Source organism: Podarcis gaigeae (genome assembly GCF_964106915.1).
Source record: "Podarcis gaigeae genome assembly, chromosome: 5".
In the NCBI taxonomy this organism is placed as follows: Eukaryota; Metazoa; Chordata; class Lepidosauria; order Squamata; family Lacertidae; genus Podarcis; species Podarcis gaigeae.
Window position 1 is genome coordinate 20,046,588 of NC_139681.1, and position 21,050 is coordinate 20,067,637.

At 43.0% G+C, this 21,050-nt stretch overlaps 1 protein-coding gene across 1 annotated transcript in view; it reads left to right on the forward strand.

The window, feature by feature from the left end:
• Nucleotides 1-18,304: 18,304 nt before the first annotated feature.
• The window catches only part of ZMIZ1 (zinc finger MIZ-type containing 1), a 377,100-nt gene continuing 374,354 nt past the window's right edge, over nt 18,305-21,050 (forward strand). The window contains exon 1 of the mRNA XM_083738291.1: nt 18,305-18,495. The gene's annotated coding sequence lies outside the window, so the exon portion shown is untranslated. The remainder of the gene's footprint in view (nt 18,496-21,050) is intronic.

A 21,050-nucleotide genomic window follows, 5' to 3' on the forward strand; every position in this document is an offset into this window, starting at 1 on the left:
CGAGGGACTATTTCTGGGTTAGCGGAGTCTGTAACCTGAAGCGCATATAACCTGAACCGTATGTAACCCGAGGTACCACTGTATATAAAATAAATGTTCATAAATAGTATGGGAGAGCAATCCTGAAACCATTTTGACTCTCCCAAATTTACCTCAATTTTTTCTCTGCAAGGAAGAAGGAAATGGCCTCTCCATTGTCTTTTGCTTACCTGTCTTTAGGGCATCTTTGTGTATTAATAGGGTGAGCCCGTGACCTGGATTCAGGAGTATTTACCATCACAAAAGAATGACCAGGCTGCCCAAGTAAGCAATCACTGGCCATTGTCAGGTATTCTGGCAGACAGGATTTCTGTTGTAGACCACTTCCTTCTGTGATGTATGTATGATGTTTTGGGGGGTGGTCTTGAGCTACAGGGTGGGCAATTTCAATAGTCTATATAAGGGCTTGCACACCATGATTCTGGGTTCCTCCTCCCTCCTGCACATGGTGAGTGAGGACCCTGTTGTAACAGTTTAATAAAGATCAGGCTTACTAGCTGCTTTGATTCTCGATATTCTCTGGTTGGCCTCTTATTTTCTCCTATTGATAGGGAACCCACTTAAGCACTCTATGAGGGCTCTTGGATACCCCATAAGGGAAAAGGAGCCAATTTTTTCTACATCACTAGGTTGTCTTACAGTGCAATCCTATACATGTCTATGCAGAGGCAAACTCAATTCAATTTAATGGGGCATATGTCCCAACTGGGACACAGGTGGCGCTGTGGCTTAAAGCCTCAGCACCTAGGACTTGCCGATCGAAAGGTCGGCGGTTCGAATCCCTGCGGCGGGGTGCGCTCCCGCTGCTCGGTCACAGCGCCTGCCAACCTAGCAGTTCGAAAGCACCTCCGGGTGCAAGTAGATAAATAGGGACCGCTTACCAGCGGGAAGGTAAACGGCGTTTCCGTGTGCGGCTCTGGCTTGCCAGAGCAGCGATGTCACGCTGGCCACGTGACCCGGAAGTGTCTCCGGACAGCGCTGGCCCCTGGCCTCTTGAGTGAGATGGGCGCACAACCCCAGAGTCTGTCAAGACTGGCCCGTACAGGCAGGGGTACCTTTACCTTTACCTTTTATGTCCCAACTATATTTGTATAAGATTGCGGCTTTTGTCACTGTTTCTGATTAATGAAAATAGGTTTGTTGGTTGGTTTGTTTTCTAAAGTATAAGAGGTTTCTTATATCTTTTAATATCTGTCTAGGTATTTGGGCAATTGCATCTTCCTTTGTAGATGCTCATGGTACCTATGTCCTCCTTAGTATCGGGTCACCTGATTTTCAAGCAACACATTTAGCATCACATACAGTTCAGCCCATAGTTATACATCTTTTGCTTTCATTATTGAAACCTGGGATGTTCTTTTGTAAATGTTTAATTTTCCAACGATAAAAAGCAAAATCCATTTATTTTTCTGCCTTCATTTCTCTTTCGCAGAATTGGCTTTTCCCCTTTCTTGAAACAAAAGCTGAGAGAAAAATCTAGAATTAAAAAGGCAAAGGGACTTCAGTGCTATCTATTGTATATCTTCTCATTTCCTAGAGGGGAAAAGCAATAGCTAATTGTTACAAATACTACCGAATATTTTAGGGTATGTCTCTGAGTCATAGTGCAAATATTCATGGTACATGATTTTTTCCAAGGAAATGCCAGGATAATGTGTGAATTTCTTACTAATTTGCCTGCATAGCTGGGGTAGGTGTGGCTTCATTTAAATGCAGGAGCAGAATGAGAGAGAGAGAGAGAGAGACAAGTATATTCTTACTCCCTGCATGAATGAATTAAATTTTGCTTAGAGATGTTGGATGATAAACAGTGAGGAAGGTGAAAGAGTGGTCACATTAGGGCTGGTTCCATTGTTTTTCCTAATTGCATCTTTAAGAGGGAGCAAATTTGTCTGGAAAGAGCTGTGAAATCCAGTGTCTCCGTGTTTGAACCACAGCTCTCCATGCGCCTCAAAGGGAACACAGGGTTGGTGTGAAAAGCACGTCTCCCAGATCATGTTCTCCCATCTTCTCACCATAACATGTAGTTATGGAAATGTGTGAAGTGGTATCTTCATGGACTGTATTTCCCAACAGCTGCTGTGGGGCTGGCAGTCTCATGAAACAGTCCATGTAATATTACATGGAGAGGAGGGGAAACCCAGTACTTGGTGGCCATTTTCAGCTGCAATTCCGTTTTGTTACCACCTCTAAGACCTGTTCCAAGTGGGCCCATAATCAGGAACTTCCTGGCACTGGCGGAGGAAGAGGAGTGCAGAGGGAGCGCACCGCCCCCGCCAGCACTATCCCGGTGGGCTGCCATCATGGCTCCCTCCCCCCTGTGCTGAGCGCGAGGCCCCCAGGACATGTGGCAGCCCCGCCCCCGCCTGCTCTCCTCCCTCCCCCGGTGCCAAAGCATGAAACTCCACCACTGCTTCCTGGTACCTACGGGACTGCCTCCCCTGGTATGCCCTGTGGAGGACCTTAAGGTCCACAAATGACAACATTTTGGAGGTCCCAGGTTGCAAGGTGGTTAGATTGGTCTCAACTAGGGCCAGGGCCTTTTCAGTACTGGCCCCAACTTGGTGGAATGCTCTGTCACAAGAGACTAGGGTCCTGCGGCACTTGACATCTTTCTGCAGGGCCTGCAAGACAGAGATGTTCCACCTGGCCTTTGGTTTGGACTCAGTCTGACCCTTATGTTTCCCCGCCCCCCCTTATGGTCTTGATTTATAGGCTACTTTTAAAATGATGCTGCATTTTAAATTGCATTTTAACCTGTATTTTAAATTGTCCCCCCACCCCCAATATGTTTTTACTGTTCTTTTATTGGTGTTAGCTGCCCTGAGCCCGGCTCTGGCTGGGGAGGGCGGGGTATAATTAAAATTTATTATTATTATTATTATTATTATTATTATTATTATTATTACCTCTCCTTGGTAAATTACTATTCCTCTTCTCTCTCTCCCTCTCTCTCTCTCTCTCTCTCTCTCTCTCTCTCTCTCTCTCTGCAATTAAGAGCTTCTAGTGTTTCTTCTAATTTCAGCCCCTTCCCTGTGGAATCTAGAATAATTCACCAAGTTGAGTGCTGAGTATACATTTATTGCTTGTTCACATACATGGAACTGCACCTTCTTGAACACAACTAGCTCACCATTCAGAACCCAGTCTGCTATTTCACATGCTGCAGCAGGGAAGGCACATTTTGAACTGTAGAAAAAAATAGGACAGTGTCTCAGATTTCAGCCATATTTCTGTTCTTTGGGTTAAACACCCTCTGTCTTTCTAAATATTTTACTGGGGTTATAATTTTTAACAGTGCATACTTAAAATATATATCTTCTCATGCATATATTCTCAGCTTCCCAAATAATATGGACTTCTTTATAACAACTTAACCTCTAACTAGAATATTCTCAAACTGCAGTCTGCAAACCACAGGGCGTTTGCAAGCTTTGCTCAAGTGGTCTAGAGACACATAGTGGAACTGAAAAGGATATTTGTACCTGGTCATATGTTCATTAAAACGCAAGCTATGTATGTGACTTGATTTGTACAGTGGTACCTCGGGTTACATACGCTTCAGGTTACATACGCTTCAGGTTACAGACTCCGCTAACCCAGAAATAGTACCTCGGGTTAAGAACTTTGCTTCAGGATGAGAACAGAAATCGTGCTCCGGCGGCGTGACAGCAGCGGGAGGCCCCATTAGCTAAAGTGGTGCTTCAGGTTAAGAACAGTTTCAGGTTAAGAACAGACCTCTGGAACGAATTAAGTACTTAACCCGAGATACCACTGTAGAACAAAACATATTAATTAAGTGGCCCACCAGGATCCCTAGCGATTTTCAAGTGGTGGGGTGGGGAGCTTAAGAACCACTGATTGTGCTAACCTAAAACTCGGATTTGGGTGGGGAAAGGTAAGTTTGTACTGCAGGTGAGAGAGGGTGAAATCAAATATAGGGCAAGAAATTCAGGTTAAGGAAGAATAAGGAAGTGGGTTGCTGGGAACATCACTATTTATGCTGCTGCTTGATCTTATAATTGCTGTGTTTGCTTTTAAATCAGTGCAGAACAGGGTTTTGCAAGATAAATAAATACAACCGTGAGCCTTCAGCAATATTTGATAGTATGTGCAGGGGGGTGGTGTGAAATTAGGTTGGAACAAGCACAAAAGAATTTTCATCTGTGCAATCACAGGTGGAAAGTTGCTCTGTAATAGCTGGCTATAAATCTACCCCAGATGACTCACTGAGAGCAAGGTTACTTCAGTCCATTGATTTTTTTGGTTGCAGGAAGAGGTGCTTTGGCTGGTCTGTGGTGGCCAGACCACCTCTTCTCTGTTGCTCCTTCCTCAGATTTAGGCCTGGTACTAACACTCTGCGGGACGCAGGTGGCGCTGTGGGTTAAAGCCTCAGTGCCTAGGACTTGCCGATCGAAAGGTCGGCGGTTCGAATCCCTGCGGCGGGGTGCGCTCCCGCTGCTCGGTCCCAGCGCCTGCCAAACTAGCAGTTCGAAAGCACCTCCGGGTGCAAGTAGATAAATAGGGACCGCTTACCAGCGGGAAGGTAAACGGCGTTTCCGTGTGCGGCTCTGGCTCGCCAGAGCAGCGATGTCACGCTGGCCACGTGACCCGGAAGTGTCTCCAGACAGCGCTGGCCCCTGGCCTATTAAGTGAGATGGGCGCACAACCCCAGAGTCTGTCAAGACTGGCCCGTACGGGCAGGGGTACCTTTACCTTTTTACTAACACTCTGCACCATTTCCAGCCAAAGTGTATTCACTTTAGGTGTGGTCAGTCATAACATGGAGGTACAGTATCAGCTTGCCCCAAGCTGCTCAGTGCCTCATATAAATTTGTGGGGGGATGTGGCAGAAAATGAACAGCATCTGATCATACTACATGGTCTTGAGTCCTGCTCAAGAATTGGTAGACTTCCTTGGAGGAGTTTTTTGGGTGGTATGGTACAATCGTTGGGGTGTGGAATAATTCATCCATGTAGGAAAATGACAGAAATCAAGCAGTGTAAGTTATGTGCATTTTGCAAAGGGGGATGTATTGTTATAGCAGTAGATATTGCACTTAACAATTTCCGTGGGGGGGGGGCAGTGGCGTAGCGTGGGTTGTCAGCACCCGGGGCAAGGCAAGTAATTTGTGCCCCCTAACCCGTGGATTTGCGCCCCCTAACCCTAACCCCCAGATGTTGCGCCTGGTGCGGCCGGCCCCCCCTGCACCCCCCCACGCTACGCCACTGGTGGGGGGGGCATGGTAATAAAACGTCTGCTATATTTAGCCTGGATATTTCAGTACAGTTTAAGAATCATGACTTGGGGTTCTGGTTTTGGTGATGATGATAATTTTAAAAAGTATCATTTAAATCATTTTTCTGCATTATAGATGCTTCTAAAGAAAGGTAGCATCAGTAGCTACAGAAAAAGAACATGACATCATTAGAGACAGGGTTTAAAATTCTATTCTTTGTGCTACCAATTAAAATGTTGCAATGCCCTCTATGTAATAATAATAACAAATTTTATTTTTTTTTTCGCCCTCCCCGGCCAGTAGTACCTATATGATCACGCCTTAGCTTTTCTATAACAAGAGCTATTTTGTGTTTCTTAATTTGTGGTTTTGTAGAAGTCATTTGAGAAATTGCTGCTTTAAGAGGCCAGCTCCAGAGGTCAGCTTCCATACCAGCAGTGATCACACATCTATAAGTGAAACAGGAGATATCTCCTGGATCTGAAAGGTGGGATGTAATCAGTGGCTGGAGTGTAGAACTTGGGAATAAACATACATATAAGATTTATTTACAAAAATATTGCAAATTGTATGAATGTTAAGAAGGATGCTAGAGTATAAACAACTTGGCACCATTGAGTTAGATGAAGTGAATTATGAAGGTAAGATAAATTTAAGAAAAGATAAAACTTGGAAGATGTATGTTATATTTAAACCTTTTAAGACCTGAATAAAATGATAGTCAAAATCAGAGACATAACATTGGAAAATTAGATATTAGGATTAGAAATAAGGGGATAAATTTGTTGAATAAAATTTTATAAACAGGAACGCAGGAGCGGGAGATGCGAGGGAGTCCAAAGAAGTGAAAAGATCTATGTTAAAAGATGTTATATTGTATTGTTTTATTGGCATTGTGATTTAAACAAAAAATTGTTAATAAAAATTATTATAAAAAAATAAAATAAACATACATATCTCAACAGCCATAGATTTTCCTACTGACCTTAGGCAAATCAATCTCTCTTGATCTCTGTTTTTGTAAAATGGGAATAAAGGTGACTAACCTGATACAAAAAACAACAGAGTCTTGTGGCACCCTAAAGGCTCACGAATTCATTATGGCATAAGCTTTTGTAGACCATAGTAATCAAATGTGTGATGTGTAATCCAGAGTTATAGGTATATGTACACTTGGTTTGAAATTCAGAATCGTATGGACAGTGATAATTATATAATTAACAGTGATAATTCACAGAACAATTCTTGATGATGCTGCCATCCTGGCATTGGCAAGGCAATTCACACATGTAATGTGCTTGAAATCCTGTGTCTCAGATAATGTTTAAAGTGATAGGGTTTAAACTCTTGCTGTAGTATAATTCAGTGGTTTCATGTTGCTGATAATTAACCTGATAGTATTACTGCAAGGATAAAAAGCACAATATCTCTTAGCTATGGAGTAGATAGTTTTTAATTGTGTTTACTTGGAGAATTTATAGTCTGGTTTTCAACACTTTTTTTCAACAAAACAAAGTATCAATAAAATTAACACAGTAACAATAAAACACTACAACGATAAAAACAGAGCACAAGCTTTAAAACAACATGTTATAAAAAACATTCTTGAGGAGATTGATGTTGGCAGCTCGTTTAAAAGGTCCTTGTCACAGAGCCTGCTGTGTGCTTCCAGCCTGCAAGGGGGTAAAGTGTCAACCTCAGCTCCAAAATTTGGGTAGTACTGCCACCACTCCACATATAAGCCTCTGGACATCCAGACTCAATATCTGCCAGCATGAGCAAGTTAGGATCTGGCCGACTCCTGGTGCAGCTGAGCACAAGGCCCCATATCCCTGGTTGGCCAGAGATACTATGATGTAACTCCTTCATCCTAGCTCAGCCAAGACAGCCAGCTGAACCAAGGTAGGCAGATCTTGCTGGCATAAGCACTAGAAAATGAGTGCTCTAAGGGGCGGGGGGTGGGACTGGGCAGGGGGTGCTTAGGCTCAGTGGCGTAGCGTGGGGGTGCAGGGGGGGCCGGCCGCACCAGGCGCAACATCTGGGGGTTAGGGGGCGCAAATCCACGGGTTAGGGGGCACAAATTACTTGCCTTGCCCTGGGTGCTGACAACCCACGCTATGCCACTGCTTAGGCTGGATCCTAAGCCCATTCATCTTGGTCATGTGACCTGGTAGCCAAGTAATAATAAATAATAATTATAATAAACCTTTATTGTCACTACACCACCTGTGTGCAGTGAAATTAAACGAGCCCCCCCCCCTCCATACACTCAGTCTTGTTCACGCTCGGAAGTCAATTACACCATTTTTTTCCATTCAGCAGCCCAACAGCTCACGGATAAAAACTGTTCCTTAACCTGTTGGTGCGGCTGACTATACTTCTGTATCTCCTGCCTGAAGGTAGGAGATTAAAGAAGTGCCAGCCAGGGTGTGAGTCGTCCCTAAGAATTTTCCTCGCTTTCCTGAGGCAGTGGTCTCCTGCAATGTCATCTAGTGAACTCCGAGGACAGCCCATGATGTCATGTGCTGTATTCGCCACCCTCTGTAGGGACTTCCTGTCCGTGGCTGTCAAACCAGCATATCACACTGTTATACAGTATGAAAGGACACTTTCTATTGTGGCCCAGTAGAAGGAGATCATGAATTTTTGTTTGACATTGTTCTTTCGCAAGACCCTGAGGAAATGGAGTCTCTGTTGGGCCTTCCTAACCACCTGGGTTGTATTGATTTTCCAAGTGAGGTCTTCACTGAGGTAAACTCCCAGGAATTTAAAGGAAGAGACTATCTCTCCACACACACACACACACACACACACACACAAACACACACACACCCCTGATATACAAGGGGCTAGTTCCTCTCAAGTCTGAGTTGAACAGCAAACATGGTGATATGAGGGCTTATCCACACTTACATTTTGCCTCACTCTTTCCAGGCACGGGTCCACACTTTAAAGTTCTGGGCCCAAGTGCCCCCTTTTTCTTTTGCTCCAGAGCTTCCCCTGAAAAACTTGCTCTTTAAAGCTGAATTGGAGCAAAGGTCAATTCAGGTTTTCTGCGGATTGCTGTTTGCTCCAAGTCAGCTTTAAAGAGTGGACTTTCACAGGGAAAAGCTCCAAAGCGCTTGGACACAGAACTTTAAAGCACAGACCATGCCTGGAAAGCAAGGAGACATGGGCTATGTACTCGCCATATATTTAGTGCACATGACTCCTCCTCCCCCGCCCTGGGAATTGTAGTTTAGCCCTCACAGTCCCAAGCACCCTTAAACTACAGTTCCCTATATTCTTTGCAGGAACTCATGTGGCCACCCCTAACTTGCTGGCTTCCCACTGGAACTATTTGAGGTTTGTAGCTGTTATTTCCACTTGCAGATGGGAAAGAGAATTGAAGGAGACTTGAACCAATGAGCTCCAGATTGAGCAAGGATTTGCGCCAAACCTAGGTATACTTATACCAACCCCAGTACTTGTCTGGCAGGACCAGACAAAGTAAGTGTAGATCCTTCAGACTTCACATTCTAAGCTGAAGATCATGTACACCTAGGCCTTTTCAGTGGCTGATTTCAAAGAATCCACAGTAATGAAGCTCCATCTCATAATATCAAAGAGCTTTTCTTTTCTTCAGCACCTTTCTTTCTTTCTTTCTTTCTTTCTTTCTTTCTTTCTTTCTTTCTTTCTTGCAAACAAAAAGCAAGCATATTAAAGCTTGCTTAGGTTGGTTGTTCCTCCTCTGGGAGTAGAGGACAAAGGTCAAATTGGATTAGATAGCATGAAGTGTGCACCTTGGTTTAGTGAACTACATGGAAGAAAACACACAAAATAACAGCCAGCAATAAAATCATTACAGACTTCAAGAGGCACAAAACTAAATGTATATGCAATACATAAACATACCATGGCCACATCCAGGAAAGGTTTGTGCATGGTTAAACCCATTGATTTCAATTGACTCCTTAACCATGCTTAGCTCCATGGGGTGAGGCCTGATGTGATATTTAAAGAAAACTCTCTGCAGATTCTTCACCCATGGTGTGAGCCTGGTTTCCTTCTGGCTCTACAGTTTTCATTACAAGCTTCGGGTGAAGAAGGTACAAATTTCTAAATGGGATGGAAATGGCTTGAACACACTTTCTTTGCCCAGGAAACAAATTCCTCAGAATGCAGTGGAATATATAGCTGTCTTCACACTTCCATTTTAACAAGTTGAATGCTATGTTGGCTATTATCCTTCCTCACCCAATGTTTTAGACAGGTTTGCCTGCTCCATTGTATTGCTACTACTAATAATATAAGTTGCACGTACATTTACCAATGAAAACATTTTCAAATCACCCCAAATGCTCTACAAATGTTACATCCATCTCCACTATGTTGTTGGAATATGACCCTTGCCTCTTATTTCAGAAGAGGATTAAAATATTTTTATTTTATTTTATTTTTTAAAACAAATATCTACAGTATTCATTTAATAGCCTCATCTATGTTTGTTGGATATGTTGTTCCACATATACCATGTGACAGCTTTAAAAAAGAAAGCTCCCTCAAAAGAATTCTAGAGAAGGCGGAGTGGAGAAGTGGTGCAAAAACTCAGGAAGTCATCAATTACCCTCAAGGGAGCTGCCTGGTTTTCTTTCTTTTTATTCTTGCTATTGCAAGAAGCAATAGCATCAAAAATAGCAAGAAATAAAATGGTTTCCTATGTTACAATGCAGCTCCCAAAATAATGTTTGGTTTGGTTTGTTACCTTGTTTCAGCGTAACTAAAAAAAAAATTCAGTGAAAGAGTTATTATGATTTGATTTCACTTATTTATGTGTTATGGCAGTTCTTAAGGAAGAAAACGAAATGTAAAATTTCTCCTTGGTCTTTCTGCTCCAATTCTCTTTCTGCATAGGTTGAGGGGAAGCACCAGCTTTCCCTAAGAAGGCAGCAGGGAAATACAACCATCTCTGCACAATATTTTGCAAATTGATCAGTGCAAGCTTCTGGGGCAGGCTCCCTCAAACTCGGCCCTCTGGATGTTTTTGGCCTACAACTCCCATGATCCCTAGCTAGCAGGATCAGTGGGCAGGGATAATGGGAATTGTAGTCTCAAAACATCTGGAGGGCTGAGGTTGAGGAAGCCTGTTCTGGAGGTTCCACCAACTCCCTCTGCAGGCCAGAGCATAATAAGACTTTTACTGCCTAGAAAAGCTATACAGTGGACCCTCCGTATATGAATTAAATTTGTTCCAGGGGTCTGTACTTAACCTGAAAAGTCCGTAACTGGAGGCGTCGCTTCTGTGCACATGCATGGCATGATAGAGCGTTCTGCGCATGCGTGTGGGGCGAAACCCGGAAATATACACCAGTGGCGTAGCGTGGGTTGTCAGCACCCGGGGCAAGGCAAGTAATTTGCGCCCCCTAACCCGGTAGGGGCAGAGAGCTGTGAGTGCGCCCCCCCAGATGTTGCGGCCGGTGCGGCCGGCCCCCCCTGCACCCCCCACGTACACCACTGGTATACACTTCTGGGTTTGCTACGTTCGCAACCCGAAAGTTACCGGTACGTATCCAGAACGGTATGTAACTCAAGGGTCCACTGTACATGCTAGCTGGTACTTGGCCTCTTCCATACTTGCCCTTGCCCTGCCACTTTCCCCTGGGGAAACCCAATCGTAACCACTGATTCGGAGCAAACATCAATTGGGTTTTCTCTGGACTGACGTTTGCTCCCGATTTGTTGCTAAAGAGTGGGTTTTCCTAGGGAAAGTGGTGGGGCACAGGGCTCAAGCCCAAGTCTGGATGAGCCCAACTGAGTGGTAAAAGGTTGGTAGCAAAATACTTTTTTGTCACTTGCACTCTAGTCACTATCCTTAGAAAACTAGAGAACTAACTGAACTCTGTGGCTGTGTTGGCACATCCCACTAAACCAAGCCATGGTTAAGTGCAAACACGGAAACATACTGGTTCCTAAGGTGGAGATGACAGCCACTTTGCACCCCCCTGGGCTTTTTAGGTCAGTGTAGTGTGGCTACTAAGCTAAGGCTTGACTTAGCATGTTGTCGTAGCCAGAGTGGTGTGCTCTGCCCCATCCCCATCTTTTGCACTTTTCTTCCATACAATATAGGTGTGTTGTCTGGGTGCTAAAAGAACAGTGGCCCCAGCGTAAAGAGAAGCACCATCTTCCAGGAAATTTCCCTTCTAGCGCCTGATCTCAATGACACTGTTGTTTACATAGCATTTTTAGTGTTCAAAGCACTTCGCATACATTATCTCAGCCATCTTCACAACAACCTTGTAAAGTAGGTCACCATTACTGTCCCCATATCTAAGATATACAGTGGTACCTCAGGTTAAGTACTTAATTCATTCTGGAGGTCCGTACTTAACCTGAAACTGTTCTTAACCTGAAGCACCATGTTAGCTAATGGGGTCTCCTGCTGCTGCCGTGCCGCCGGAGCCCGATTTCTGTTCTCATCCTGAAGCAAAGTTCTTAATCTGAAGCACTAGTTTTGGGTTAGGGGAGTCTGTAACCTGAAGAGTATGTAACCTGAAGCATATGTAACCCGAGGCACCACTGTACCATCAGCAGCTAGTGCGTGGCAAGGTTTGCACCACAGACCTCTCTTAGCCCCGGCACTGCACCAACTCTAGACTCAGCTATGGCTGTGTAGCAGAGCCTCAGCAATGGCATGTAGTAAGCAATAATTATGATTTTTAAAGTGGCAGTGAAAAAAATAAATCATTGTCAGTAGCTGGGATGAAACAGGCCAGAATGAAATCAAACCACATGGAGCCTGATAAGATTCAAAAGTGGCAGACATGTGAATTAGCCTTAGTGGAAAACTGTAGTCAACTTTCTAGAGTAACAGAATTGGGTAGTCTGTATCTACTACAGAGCGAAATGTTTCATTAGTACAGCGCTATCTATTTAAAACTGTTTTAACATCTTAAATGTCCACCCATCCCTCATCCCATTTTTTTGGTTTATTTTTTTTTGCCAGTGTTCCATGACAATCCCCTCCGCTCCAGTGACAAATCCATACATATTCCAGAAATCTACCATGGAAAGCCCTTAAGTAATTATTGTGCATTTACATAATTAGTGCAAATACATGCAATTATCATGTGTGCCTACACAATTACCAGCTACAATAGAGTCCTAATAATCCTTTAGTAAACTTTATGGCAGGGAGGGGATTGAACATGTCCTTTCATAAATAATATTTAAAGCACTCACCCCGTTGGCAATTTGCTAACATAGATTGGCCTCGCAGATAATAAGAAAAATCAACCCTCATCATGAGTTGGGTATCAAATACATTGGTACAATGGTCCTTTGTGCCTGGCTTCACCCACAGCTGATTTGCTGGGATGAATTTATGCCCAATAACCATGAATTAAGCAAAACTGGTTAAGCAAAACATAGCGATAAGAAGCAAACTGGGATCAGAAAAAAATGAAATGCTGTGCTGCCAATATGAAAACAAAGATTTATAATATAAGACTGGAAAAAGTTTAAGGACTATTTGAAAAAACACTATAAGCTGTATGAATGTTAAAAAAAATGCACCTTTTAGGAAACTCTAGCTTCAGCAAATGTAAGTTAATGAAATGGAAATTAAGACACAAGAATTTAGAGGTAAAATAATGAAACAACTTTATTGTGTTTAATATAAAACGTACAAGAATTGAGTTACAGTATATTTGAAATTAGGTAACATGATAAAATGGAAGATACAATAAGCTTTGAAATAAGTTAACAAATTGCTGATGCTTTATATTACAGAGAATGCAGGGTTTGGAGGATGCGGGGAAGTCCTTTAGATTTGATGGAAAAAAGAACATGGAAATTTGTTATTCTTCTATTCTATTTTCTTATATCTATCCTTTATTCTTTTTTTTCTGTATTTCATAAACTCAATAAAAAAATATTATATAAAAAAAAATATAATACAAATATAAACATAAAACCCCCATAGATTATTTTTTAAAAAACAAAATGTGTCTTGATCAAAAGGTCTTATTCAGTGGTCACGAACATGGGGTTTTTGGCATATGCATATGTAATTCAAAAATATTCCCAACAATAAAGCAACATTATTTAAAATAGCTGGATTTTTGTTGTTGTTGGCAGACAGTGGAGAAATCAGAAGTAGCAACCCATGATAATCATAATAATTTAGAATAATATGAATTGGTTGGGGGGGGGGAATCAAAGTGCTTATCTTTTATTTAAAAACCTCACCCAATTAGAATAATTGTAATCAACTTTATCAAGCCAAATGGTTGCCCCATATATATATATGTTAGTATATCAAAAGTTACTCTGAATTGAAGGTGTGGGATTGCAAGGAACTCCAAAAGAACCTCTCCAAAGTGGGAGAATGGGTAGCAAAATGGCAAATGAAATTCAGGGTGAGCAAGTCCAAAGTGATGGGCATTGAGGCAAAAACGATTCCTAACTTCATAGGTTATGAACTGACCAGGACAAAGATCTTGGGGTCATGGTGGATAGCTCGATGAAAATGTCAACGCAGTGTGCAGATGCTAGGACAAAAACTAATTTCCTGTTAGGGAGCAGCAAGAAAGGGTTTGAAAAGAAAACTGCCAATAACATAATCCCATTATACAAATCAATGGTGAGACCACACTTTGAATACTGTGTTCAGGTCTGGTTGCCTCACCTGAGAAAGGATATTGTGGGGCTGAAACAGGTCCAGAAAAGGTTAACCAACATGGCTGAGGAGATGGAGCAACTGCCTTATAAGGAAATACTGCAATATTTGGAGGGTTTTAGATAGAAAGAAGGCAAGTAAGGAGGAACATGGAGGAAGGCAAGACCTGTCTGGGGCGCATCCATTTATTCCACTGCTCTCCCACATGCAAATCTATGTTAAAGGATTAATAAATGGGTCCCCAAATACATGTTTGGGTTAAAAGTGGGTGCTGGTTCTGAAAATGTTAGAGACTCCTGTTCTAAGTAATACACCACACTGTCTCACGTTACTCCTGGCAGGGACCTTGTGCTTTTAAAAGCCGCATGATCAGCAGAAATTAAACAGATATGTCTTTCCTCCATAAGAAAGATGCAGGGATAAGAAGTGCTTCACCTGTGGAGCTTCTGACTGCTCTATATCTATTAAAATACACAGGGGTATTCTCAGGAAAAAATGGCAACCTTAGTTTATTCATATTTTAGACCGTTATTTAATCTAAAAAGTAATTGAATCATGATGCTTATTGTGGCATGCATTTGAAAACATAGCCACAGACACCTTCATTGTGAACTAAATCTGTAGTTCAATAAAAAGAAACATGTCAAATTGTTCTAATATTTTCCTTGGCTTTCTTGCTGCTGCTGAATCATGATGTGTGTATGTGTGTGTGTAGTTATCTGGAATGAGATGATCTTTACCACAAGGCTTCTTTATCTGTAATTCACTTCCACTGTCTGTCCTCTTAATAATCACATGCCAGATTGGGCTGGGCCTGCTTGGTTTGGTGTCACATGTAGGCTTGGATTGCATAATTTGGGAGAGATTAAAAGGAAAATTCTGACTCTTGAGGTCACTAAAGCTCACCTGACACTTTGGTGTGTGCACAAGAACAGGCTTGTTAACAAAGCGTATTTTCAGATTAGGTTAATCAGGCTCTGAAAGTTCTCCTGTAAATGTAACAGATACTTGCCTGTTCTTTTTGTCCTGAACTGTTGCTTAATGTTACATACATGCCCTCCCACATTTAACAGATGGGAATAGGGATGTGCCTGTATTCTTACACCAAGGATCACAGGCTGAGCTCCCTTCCTCCCACTGTTACACGTTGCTGAAGCTTTTCTGCCTGCTGTTCATGTTCATTTACTGCAATGTTTAATGATTGGATAAGCACTTATTGGGGGGGGGGGGTTGGAGGAAAGGAAGCGGTGCCCTAGCATTTTGTATCTGCATGTATACCTTTACAGCCATACACATGCAGGAGAGGAAGAGGGAGAAGACTGAAATCTGAAATGATGATGATGATGATGATGATGATAATAATTTTTTATTTATATCCCGCCCTCCCCAGCCGAAGCCGGGCTCAGGGCGGCTAACAACAATAAAATAATACAACATTCTAAAATCATTTCGTTATAAAATTAATTCAAATCAGATTGATGGCAACCATTGGGCTAGAGTTCTGTGAAGATTGCCAAAGGAGGGAGTCAGGCTGTGCCCTGGCCAAAGGCCTGGTGGAACAGCTCTGTCTTGCAGGCCCTGCAGAAAGATGTCAAGTCCTGCAGGGCCCTAGTCTCTTGTGGCAGAGCGTTCCACCAGATCGGAGCCACAGCCGAAAAAGCCCTGGCTCTAGTTGAGGCCAGCCTAACCTCTCTGTGGCCTGGGACCTCCAAGATGTTTTTGTTTGAAGATTGTAAATTCCTCTGTGGGACATACCAGGAGAGGAGGCCCCATATGTACGAGTGTCCTAGGCCGTATAGGGCTTTAAAGGTTAAAACCAGTACCTTAAACCTGATACTGTACTCCACCGGGAGCCGGTGCAGCTGGTATAGCACCAGGTGAATGTGATCTTGCAGCGAGGACCCCGTAAGGAGTCTTGCTGCGGCATTCTGCACCCGCTGGAGTTTCTGGGTCAGTCTTAAGGGCAGCCCCACGTAGTTACAATAATCCAGTCTGGAGGTGACCGTCGCGTGGATCACAGTGGCTAGGTCAGGGCGAGAGAGGTAAGAAGCCAACTGCTTAGCTTGGCGGAGATGAAAAAATGCTGCCTTTGTTATAGCTGCAGTCTGCGCCTCCATGGAAAGGGAGGTGTCGAAGATTACACCCAAATGATGATGAGCTGAAGCTTTAAAAAGGCACCCCAAAAATCTTTTCAAAAGACAAAATAAAAACAATGATTTTCCAGGGTCAGATACCAGATATTAGGGCAGGGCTCACCCAGTCAGATGGGCGTGTGTGTGTGTGTAATCATAACTGGCAGTCATGGGTGCAGCAGTGCCCTTGAGATCTTCACCTGCCCCCTGTGAATTTTAAGTTATCATTATATCATTATTATAAAATCCTCATAAAAATTCACCAGCATTATAGTGCCAATATCTCCTAAAATACACATTTTTGTATGCAATTAATTTTGCCCATTATACATAATTTTTGCAAAGCAATTTCCCATAATGTAATGCAGGTTATTGTCATTAATATGTACATTGTTGTGCACTCTTTACCCTTGTATATGCATTTTTATGCACATTACTTGACCAAAGAACTACAGAATTTAGAGATGTGCACATTTCAAAGGATGGCTGTGTTTCATTGCACATACTATTTTGGAAAGCATGAGCTACACCTTTAAATGTGAACAGAATCAACTTTCTCCCCCATCCCTACCCAAGTATACTTGTAATGCAGTCAAGCATGCAGGGAAAATTAGCATCTATGGACATGAGTGCCAAGAAATTAGTATCCTCCTCAAGTCTTGGTGAGGGTGTCCTCAGGAATGGTTGACATGTGATCCTGAGCATGGCTACTCTTCCATAAGTTCCACTACTGAATGCAGTGAGACTCACTTCCTAGCAAATGTTTGTCGGCTTGCAGCAATAGCCATTGCGCCAAAGCTAGAATATTGTGCAGTTGACTTTACTCACTGTAACTACAAGCCCAGAATTCATTATAATGAGAGTGTGCACAGCCAAACAAATAACTTAAGACTGCAGCTGGTTAGAGGGGGTGGCTGGCCGAGGGGAGGGGTTAAAGGGAAGCTCTGGTTTAACGCACCGTTCTCTAGGGAGAAGGATTCCAATCTGTCTTCTGTTATATGAGAGAAATGAGTTTAGCAGAATCAGCCGGGTCCCCTTGTGGCTAGACCCACCGCAGAGTGCAGCTTGATTTGGCACCGTTGTCTGTCTCTGCTTACTCAAGAGGGCCTCAGTCGTACCACACCGACAGAACACTACTGAACCACTAGTAGTGCGGTGCATTTGAAGCCTGCACACTGGCTAAAGGCTGGCTGCAGACACTGCTATCAGTTACAATCTTTCAGACAGGATTGGTTTGCGGAGATCACCTCTGATCCTTGTAAAAGCCAGTTGATCTGGCCTAGCAAGGATTCTCCTTGCAAGGGAAAACCTTTGATTTGCCTTTGCAACTACATTGACTCCTAAATTGCCCCTTTTCCTAAAAGTGTTGTTTCAGGAAAGCTGTTCTGATGTGTCTGTCCCTGGTTACAGGTTTTATTATCCCTTGTGGCTATCATCTGCTGCTCCAATATAAACAAGGCTGGATCTAGGTTTGAGGGGAAGGGAAGGGGGTAGTCAGGGGTAAGGGGTCTTCTAGGGAGCTGTCTTCTCCATCACTGAGCCCTGGTGGGTTAACTTACCACCATTGGACAGCAGCAGGCGTCAACAGCTCTTACAGCAGCACCACGTGGCTGCTTTGAGCCACCATTTTAATTTCCCACAATGCACCAAAGCAACACTGTATCACATGCATTATGGAATATTAAAATGGTGGGTAGACTCAGCTGCTTCATACTACTCAGAATGAGAATCAAGACAGGCAATAAAATAAACAATAAAATGTTTGCTTTGCCTTGAGAACACAAGAGCCATGCTGTATCAGATAAAGAGAAACTGGTAGTCAGAAAGAGACTGCCACTGACCATGGAAGCAGAGCCGAGCCATCATGCCTAGTAGTTATTGATAGCCTTACCATCAATGAATTTGTCAAATCCTCTTTTAAAACTTTCCAAATTGGTGGTCATCACGACATATGAAATCCCATTGTACTGAGAGAGGAAATGCCTCCTTTTTTCTGTCCTGCGTTTTCCAACATTCAGCTTCATTGCCCTTATCATCTTTAAATTCTAGGCACAGTCCAGCTGAGGGCAACTCACTTCTGAGTAGATATGCTTAAGTTTGTGTTGTGCCTCCCATTGAAGACTGTGGAATGAGATTTAATTAACATGGGATTCCTAACTTACAGAATATACTGCCACAAGATATGAGGATAACCAATAACCTACATTTTTGTTTTTGTTTTTCAAAGGAATGGGTATGGAGTCAATAGCTGCTAGCCAGGATAGCTAAATGGAACCTCCAGGCACAAAGACCACCAGCTTCATGATCTGCTTATGAACACCAAGACACACCTTGCTGGCTACTGTCAGATACAGAGTGAAGGACTGGATGATTCCTTGGTGTGATTCAGCATGGCAATTCTTACACTTTCATTGGGACTTGAGCCTGAGTAAGTGTACAAATGATTGCAGCCATTCATGATTAACTTTTCCTAGACTATGTACTGGGGATAGGGGAGTAATTCGATGCAGTGCGTATTTAAAAGCAAACTACCTAATTTGTACTTTCCAAAAGAATATGAGGGGAACAACAGCAACCCCATATCCATCCATCAAAATCTGCACATCTCCAAATTTTGCAGAGCTGTTTTCCAGCCACGTAGAGTATAGAAAAATGTGATTACTGAGGCAACGTGTTCATAACAATGCATATATTAACAAACTAACATTCCAGAATGTTACACATATTTGCGTAAAGCAATTTCTCCTAATGCTTACTAGGCAAAATTGCATATAAAATGTGTAAATTAGAAGATACTTACGGTATACTAAAATGCAGTTGAATTTTCATAAGGATTTCAAAAAGAAAAAATCATAAATGATGTGGAAATGTGGCAAACTGAACCTAGGCCTGGAAAACTGAGAAACAGAAAGATACCAAAATGGACAGAGTCACCCATCCCTACTAAATACCAAGTGAAAGTGTGCCATCTAGTCTTATAAACACATCTAAGAAACGACCATTTACTTACCAGACCAGCAAGTTCCCCAGTTGAAGTCTTTGCAGAATTGTTGAGCCATTCCCTTAAAGTTGTGACTCGTTAGCAAGTTGATTGTTCAATAAGAAAAGAAAATTAATTGCAAATTAATATGCTATTAAGGTGAGATGCTAATGGCATATCATCTGTGTTATTATAATGAAATGACTGCATGGGTACAATGTCATCATCACTTACTTAAGAAGGCTGGGTTTATTCATCCCACGCTTTAATAATGGGCACCAAAGGCAGTGATTTATAGCTCACGTTGACTAAACAGTATCCATCTTTTTAATCTCTGGACTGCTGGGTAAAATTATTGGGGTTTATATTCATCTCAAAGGAAGGGCAATGAAGTGTAAAAATAAAAGGGAAGGAGCCACTATACTTCAGTAAGATCTGGCTGCTGTGATAGTGTTATCCCAGCACTCCCGGGGCCTCTTGAAAACATTGATGGAGAACCTGAATCAGATATGGTCTATCCATAAATTACTGGCATGCTGTCACTAGGTTACAAACTTTGCAGAACCATCCAGCATAGGAGTAGGATTGCAAACTTTAACCAGTAGTAAGGTGGTTGAATTCAAAAGACGACAGGGCTCCTGCACTTTTAATAACTGCAGCAAAGAAGGAATTTCAGCTGACTTCTCATCTTCTTGACAACTGTGGAAGGTGCAGGAGCCCTGCCCTCCTTCGCACCTGGCCACCCATATACCGTATTTTCCGCTCTATAGGACACACTTTTTCCCTTCTAAAAAGTAAGGGAAAGTATGTGTGCGTCTTATGGAGTGAATGCAGGCTGCGCGGCTAAGCCCAAAGCCAGAACAGGGAGACGGAGCACTGCGCAGCACTCCATCTCGCTGTTCTAGCTTGGGGATGGCAGTGCAAAGCCTCCGCAGGGCAGTGGGGTGAAGGCACCCTGCTGCCCTGCGGAGGCTTCACAGGCTGTCCCCAAAGCCAGAACAGCAAGAGGCTATCCCAGAAGCCAGATCCCTCTTGCTGTTCTGGCATCTGGGGTTCAGAATTTTTTCTTCTTCTTGTTTCCTCCCGCCAAAACTAGTTGCGTCTTATCGTCCGGTGCGTCCTATAGAGTGAAAAATACGGTACTTGTATATTCATGTTTGAATCCAGGGAGGAAAAAACCGTTAGATTAAGTAAGCATAGGATTTATTTCTGAGCTCTTGGCAGTGAGCAAAGTTTTGCTTCCCTCCTTTCCTATCATCCTCTTTCTCCTACACAACTGTTAAAGGTACAAGAACCCTCTCGTCTTCAACCTGGGCATCCTTATTAGCAGATGAAGTGAAATCTTGTATAGTGTGGAACTACCTCATAGTCCTCCCCTCCCCGTTCTCAGCTATGAAGCAGTCATGGAGCATTTGGCTCTTCATTCCAAGGTTGAGGTTGCACACTTCACCTACAAACCTCTGCAAGCTCATGCTCCCTCATACTTCTGAACGTGGGTGTACACCTTCTCTGCCTGAGAGTAGATTTCTCCTGTGTGAGAATGAACCTAGGAGTACAGTGGTACCTTGGTAGTCAAACGGCTTGGCTCCTGAACAAATTGACTCCCGAATACCACAAACCCAGAAGTGAGTGTTCCGTTTTGAGAACGTTTTTTGGAAGCCAAATGTCCGACACGGCTTCCAGTTGAGTGCAGGAAGAACCAAGATACCACTGTATCTGTAAGGGAGGCACAGCAAAGCCTGCCACATAATGAGTACTTTGGTGGGTATTGCTCCACTTAGCAGTGAGGAGATGGCCCTGCCAGTACAATGCCCCTGCATCTTGACTGATTTATGTAGGACAGCAGCATACACTCCATTCAGTGTGTGAGCCCAGCATGATTGTACCTCTAAAGTTCTGATCAATTAATGGCTTGACTAACACCAGTTCTAGCGTAATTGTGCTGGCTGCCCATGTTTCCGAACCTATTTACAAATGTTGGTTTTAACCTGGGCTCAGGACCC